General features: G+C 36.1%; 1 long non-coding RNA gene across 1 annotated transcript; it reads left to right on the top strand.

The window, feature by feature from the left end:
* The first annotated feature begins 949 nt into the window (after positions 1-949).
* Positions 950-1,851, top strand: LOC143610607 (uncharacterized). The gene is made up of 3 exons (XR_013149622.1): positions 950-1,118; positions 1,215-1,288; positions 1,390-1,851. It is a non-coding gene; the product is annotated as an uncharacterized LOC143610607 (long non-coding RNA).
* The last annotated feature ends 5,596 nt before the right edge of the window (positions 1,852-7,447 follow it).

The raw sequence follows: 7,447 nt of genomic DNA, 5'->3' as shown, positions 1-7,447 counted from the left end.
ATCTGTTACATCTTCGGACGTGAGAGAGAGAAATCACCCCTCTATCTTTACCCCTTTCTCTCACAGGATTTTTCTACAAGAACAACATAATCGGCTTCTCAACATCATCATGATAAGCGGATTATTGTGTTACTAAAAAATATAGTGATTTTGTTACACAACGGTATTTTTCTGCTACTGTCTTTGAGTTTTGGTTTGATATGTTTTAAGGGTTTTTTATATAGTTACCATCTTTAATTTCGCTTATAATTTGTTGCATGAGATAGTTTAGCAGTTTGAACAATCTTGATTGGCCTTTTTATTAGCCAACCCATGTTTCCCCTCCCCCTATTTGGTCGATTAACTTTATTTAATTAGGAATGGAGTCTAAAATTGATTCATTTAATTTGTATAGGTTTACTGCAGCCTCTTCTGATCATGGATGATTGGGTAAGTTTTCATATCGATGCTAGTGCCATTTGTTCGATTTCTTTGTGGTAATTATATTACAAATGCAAACTTTTTATGCATACCAGGTTTGTACCTTCAGCTTATTGATTTGTACCGTTAAATGCACCTTATGATATGATACGTGTCATTTTGTTTTAACATTGTTACCTTCTTCTCTGAAGTCGCCGGCTATATCTTGCAGGTTTGTCTTCTTATCTTAATTTGAGCCTTAGTAGTATTTCTGAATGTAATTATTATTTTTATCTTGCAGGTTGTGTTTAATTTTGGAGTAGATACACCGACACCCTACATGACTGATACGTGATAACGACCGGTAAGGAAAGTTGATAATCGAAGAAGGTGCAGTCAAGCGACGACGGCGTATCTGCGTTGACCATCCAGAGACACAAAATTCTTCTGATTCCTGAATGCTTACCCGACTGCAGCACAACGGGCCTGTCTTTGGATAGAGAATTTTGTCATGTTCGGGTGAACCCGTAGGTCTTTTTTTCTCATGGAAGTCAATTTGATTGTGACAGACCTTTGTTTGGAACTGCATTTGATATCCTGATTCTGGTAAGACTTAATGTTGTATTGTAACTATATACCCATGGATTTCAAATTGGCCTGTGGATTAAATTTATGTCTTGCATATAGCCTGAGTATCCCATACCTTTTTCTAGCAAATGGTAAGGATTTAATCTTTGTTAAGCAAAATAATAATGTTCAATTGTTCCTCTCTTATAGATTTGATACTAACATGTTATCCTATTATGATGCAACAGGCTGACAGACGCCTGAATCTAGAAGAGCCTATGAATCGAGTCAACTTCGTGTAGTAATTACTGGTCCTATTCAGGTTATTCGTGAATGTTTACTATCATGACCACTTTCATCCATTTTGCTTATTAATTTACGGATAATTTTATACACCGTCGCATGAACATCTACCATATGCAGGTAGTATAAAATCATTCACCTTTCAAAACTTGCTGACGAGGTATTTATATAATTTAGATTTTGCTTTTATTATGTTAGTTAAGCTGTTAAGTGTTGTTACATATTATTTTTACATAATTTTAAGTTTGCGAATGAATTGAATGTTACCACCGGAAAAGGGGATTTTGCAATGGTGATGTTTGAATAGTGTTTCAAGTGCTACTCATCTCAATGATGTTAAATATGGTATCTTTAATTCACAAAAGTTAGGATATCATTTTTTTTATTTTAGTTTCAACTATGTACAGAAAAGCTATTTCATTAGATGAATAGTAAGATTTATATACATACAAAAGCTGGACCACAAGTCACCACGCAATGAGCAGATTTATCAACATACAAAAACATATTTGGTATTCATATCTTTTCATATTTTGTAATTTGTATACTTTGGATGTTGTATAAAGCTTTTTATAGTATTGTCCCATGTTACCAAAATTCACTACGTTTTCTTTTTTTTTTTTATTATTCTTGCGCGCAAAGCGCGCGGGTATGAATACTAGTTTCATTTACATATTAAAATGATTGTGTTAGTGTTTACGCATTATTGTGAATGACATGTAGTTGTTATGAGATATTTTATCATGTTTGTTCCATGTTAATGCGAAAATAAATGAACAAATATAAGCAAACAATTAGCAAACATTCATGAATGTAAATGAACGAATTAATTTGTTTTAAAAATTCACATGGTTAAACGGGTTAAACGAAGAAACAAAAATGAACAAACATAAGCTAACGTTCATGAACATAAATGTATGAACTAAATATGGTGTTCATGTTCGTTCATTTACCTAAAAAAATGTTTGATATAGCATGGGCATTTTGGTCAATTTGGATGTAGCAGGATTTTTAATTCTCTTTTGGTCTATCTATGCTTTATATTTTACATAGTTTTGTTAAGGATATTCATCAAATTTGTAACATGATTTTTAATTCTCTTTTGGTCTATCTATGTTTTATATTTTACATAGTTTTGTTAAGGATATTCATCAAATTGTAACAGGTCCCCTTTACAACTAGGGGTAGTTTGGTCCTTTCGAGTACTTGATTATTTTTTAAAAGTTTTCATTCACAGTTTGACTCACAATTACTCAACCCTGCAGTTAAGTTTGATTTGTTGATATGGGTGTACCAAACACTTGCTTGCATGATCATTGAGTTAGAAGGGATCGGATTTGTTTTCGAGTTCAGTTTTTTTTTACGAGAGAAGAGTGTACTGGTTAAAAGTATTGGAGGTCACATAGTGCAAATTGTAAGTGGTAAAGTTTATATTTGATGGTCCAGTTTCGTTTGCTATATAAAGTTTTAAAGGTTCGGGGCGCTGACTTTTTTTTTTATCATTTCGTTAATAGTGTAAATAATCTGGATTTGCATTTGTATTTTGTTGGAAACGGGTCGGATTTCAACTTGGAATTTGTATTTTATTGGTAAAAAGTCGGATTACAACTTGAATTTGTTGGTAATACATATAATGCATTTAACGTGTCCCGCCGCAACAGGCGGGGTACGAATACTAGTTTTATTTAAAGAAAATAAATCTGAACATCTGAAGCGCCAGTGTCGAGATCCTCACGTTGCACCAGTTGATTGATTGGATGACTTTTTAGAACATTCCACGCAACCAAGTGGTTAAAATTCACTTTTACGTTATGAAGGGTCTTAGCAATTGCTTAAGCTTCCCTTCACCTGTAAAACTTGGCAAAAATTTACAGCTAATGTATTAGTGATTAAGAGATAAATGGTTATTTAATGAATAAAACATTCCTTACTAAGATCCAGGATTTTGTAAAGTCAACAAAGAGTTCAAATTTCGTAAAATAACGAACACTACGTGGAATGACCTCGGGTGGCGGGCCAGAAAACAATCAAAAATATTAGAATATATAATAATATTCAAAATGTATTGTAGAATATTAGAATCATATAAAAAGATAATTTTAGAAGATTCGAATCGCAAAAACTACAAAATAAGCAATCGAAAGTCAGTATAAGACACTGTAAGGACCCGACTTCTTTAGTCTATATTGTCAGGAATTTGATTTCGTTCAAAGTATGATAAAAACTATTAACAACTGGATCCGATTGACTATATAAAACTCGCAATACATTAAATCGAAACACAAAACATTGTGTGTGTTTTGGTCAAAAATCACTCAAGGATAATGTAACCAAATTTGTAAAGTGAGGTTTAGTGCTTGAACGATAACAATGATTATGAAATGAATGAAAGTAAGAACACAGTGATTTTTTGCGAGGAAAAACCCTTGATCTTGGTCGGATCGCCGGCACAAAAACCCCGGGTGATGACAAATCGTCTATCACCACTTTATTAATAAAAAAGGGTGTTGGAAAGGTTGGAGATACTGTTCAGTAATACAATGATTTCTACGTGTGTGTGTAGATTGCTAGAGAGAATTCTAAGTATTGTTCAATGAACGTGTTGTGTCTAACTATCTGATCATCACCTCAATTATATACAAAAAATAGAAATAACAACTACTCCTATCTTTGCGCCACTCTCCCACTAGCCGTTCCAACTCTTTGACCACGTGCTGAATGATTTCAGTAGCGAGTAATTAGGTAGACTAGGTCTTCCAGCCGTTATACCTATCCAGTATTAACCTACACATGGCAAACAATCGTTAGTAATACTAATTACTGAGGATCCTTGATCCTGACATAAATTCGGAACTCTTAAGTAGGATAATTGATCCAGGCACATCTTTGAGAATAACACATCCTCAGTACTAATTAATCGTGACCTAACAATTGCCCCCAAAAATGGCGGGTGTTTATGGGTAACGGCTGTCATTTGAATTTTGAACTCCCTGCAAAAGATAATACGAATAGACATGTGTTAGATGTGATTATTATCGCTAACCCTTATTATTTTTAGACGCCTATATATGTGATCGTTGTACTCCTTATAACCACACATCCAACAGTCTAGCAGGTATCCTTCTTTCTTCTCTTTTTATTTTCTTTTTCGTAATAATGTCGATTGTTTATGTCTCTTCTTCTTCTTCTTCTTCAGGCCAATCGAACCCCATGAACTCCGACCACAAGGTTTACTTGTTACTCCATCGTCTAAGATTTGCAAGTTTACTGACCCGGAAATCGATGACCTCCGACCACTTTTTCCAGTCAATACCATTTTCCGATCCTTCGATTCTACCGTTCGCAGCGACTGCGTGACTAAGACATGGGTTTGCTTTCCAGCCCAATCGTTCCTAATAGGCTATCGGTACCCTTTTCCTAGCTTTACCCAAAGCTTTTTTACTCTGACCGGAATCATCTATATCCAGGCTATGCCCATGTTGTGGAGAGTGCTTCGTACCGTTGAAAGGATAATCGATGAAGAAGGTGTTGAGTTCAGCTTGTCGGAATTATCCTACCTGTACACCTTGGCTACTCATGGTTCCAAACGCTTTGTCTTTAAATCAAAACTCCATCAACCGATCCCTATTTCAAAGGTTACCCAGAATGGTTCATTTTGGAAAAACCAATTTTTCTTTGTAAGAAGGGACTCAATCCCGGGTGCATCTGGTTTACCCAAAAGATGGATACTGAAGTGTAGGATCCAGGATCCTTAGGTAACACCAGTAGGATACTTGATTCTTTGACTAATGCTTTACTTTTCTTGTACAGTTGATAACTTTGCCCTATTAGCTGAACTTCCTGGAGTCGAGGAGAGGGTCAATAAATTCCTTGCACTGGATTCTGATACTAGGACCTTTCAAGCCAAGTTCATAGAAGCTTTTCAAGAATCAAACTCAGAGTCAATCAACAATATGTCAAGTAAGTATTTTTATAATTAAGTTTAATATTAATTGAAAATTATTGAAAATTTGTATGTGAATCATTGTTTGTAGGTGCCCAGAAGTTCGGAAAGTCTGCATCCAAGTTTTCCCTTGAAGATATCGACTGCATGTTTGTGAAGAAAGAGACTCTGAACTCCACCCCGATGCATGAGCCACGCCTAGTCACAACCCGAGCCAAGTTCGCAGCTTCCAAAAGGAAGAAAACCTCATAGCCAGAGAACCCTTTTGATGCCAAGAAACAGCTTCTCGAGATGCTCACTGCTGTAAGGATCCTTGATCTTGATAGCCTTTATTTATGAATTAATTGTTCTTCTAATTTTGTCCTGTTTTCATGTACAGGCCGTAAACTCTACTAGGAACCACCACGAGAAGATAGTTGAAGAGTACAAGGAAACCCTATCTGGGATGAGGTTCATAGCCGCGGCAAAGGATAAGGCATTAGCTAAGATGACCAAGGAGAAGAAGCAGGCCGAGGATTATGCATCCACAGTCGTGGTTCAGATGCAGGACATGATAACCCGCGCTACTAACGAAGCGAAGATCTGGGCAGCCAAATCAGTTCTCCAGGCCATGATCAAATTGGTGAATGAGGCTAATGACCCTGCTTTAGACAAATCCTCGTGGGACATAGCGCAGTGGAAGCAATCCTTGGCAGACTTGGGTGGCGGCGAGGACGAGGCAGGTGAAAGCACAGAGACTGCTGATGGAGATCATGAGGCTGAAGGGATGGACACGGAGAAGGATGCAGCTGTTGAAGGGGAAGCAGTGAAAGCATGCAATGAAGGATAGAAAAGACAAGGCCCGAGCCCATTTTTTCATTTGCTTTCTTGTTTATGTTTTTAAGGATATTTGATCATGGTCTGTAATAAACAATAGTAATTAGAATAAAGGATCTATGATCCTTAAGACAATTTTCAGGGGTAGCAAAGGTGGAGGGATCCTTTGTTTGTGGGAATGAAGCCTTTGATGCCCCTATTTTTATCTTCCTGCACTTTGATGAACAATTAGTAACACCTGCTTAACCTAGGTGGATGGTCCATCTTTTGAATGGTGAAGTCCGGGTTAAGAATTTTGGTAAGTCCAGGTGACTTATTATTAATAATAACTTAAAACTTTTGTCTATTTGTGTGTTATTTATTATTCCGAAAATATATCTGTTGTAGTCTTAGATTTATTATTAGTTTTGAAATACAGTTTCAAGGATACGTTATCCTTATGAAAACAGATTAAGAATATTGGATCCTTATATCTATAAACATTTAAATCAAAACCGAATAAGTATAAATTGATAAGCTGAAATCATTCCATAAGGTCTTATTAGACCTAAATTACCACAAGTGTTGATATCTTCATAATCCTTATAGTTTGACTTTAGGATACCTGATACAATTAACTTATCATATTAACTGAGATTAAACCCAATAGACTGGGGACAAGCCCAAATAAACTGGAGTTAAACTGGAAACTCGCCCGAACCGGTATTTTGCCCAAACGTGAGTGATGTGAAAACGCCAAAACCTTAGCTAACATAAAAATGTTAGAAACCTTTGTCTTGAGATAACATGAAATTGTTATAAACCGGGGGTATGGTACGTCTACCATAAATCGTAGGATCCTCCATATAACCAAAAGCAACTAATTGTCAACCACTAAGCATGCACTGGTCCCGCTGCCCCGAATTATACGTCGGATAACGTGCGCTACAAGCGAGAGTGTATAAACTCTAATTTATAAGAAAGGTGAAAACCTTTACACCATGGAAGATATGACCATCGGGGGTCACACCTTAATCGGGGGCTAGGCCAAGGAAATAGCAATGTAATGAGTGTGAGGGAGAGGTGGCCAACCTCTTAAACATTGAACCTCTTATTAAAATCTGCATTGTTATTTAAAACTTGGAAAAGATAACGGTTAAAAAATATTATCCTTAAATTAGTAACAAGAATATGAAATGAATAAATGAATAGTCAATTATTACCAATTTTAGGATCCTTGACCCTGTAAGGATACTTGATCCTCTAAGGATAGTTGATCCTGATTAGAAAAAGTACTTATTGAGATGAATAACATTCCATGCTCTTGATGACCTGTTGCCTTTTATAGTCAGCAGGTGATATGCCCCCTTTCCAGCTTCTAACTCAATCAAGTAGGGGCCCTTCCACTTAGGTGCTAGCTTTCCATCTATTGGATTAGTT

Source organism: Bidens hawaiensis, unplaced genomic scaffold (genome assembly GCF_021521415.1).
Source record: "Bidens hawaiensis isolate Kalapana, Puna unplaced genomic scaffold, B.hawaiensis_p1.1 tig00027103_1, whole genome shotgun sequence".
Lineage (NCBI taxonomy): Eukaryota > Viridiplantae > Streptophyta > Magnoliopsida > Asterales > Asteraceae > Bidens > Bidens hawaiensis.
This window is presented reverse-complemented; position numbering and strand designations above follow the sequence as displayed.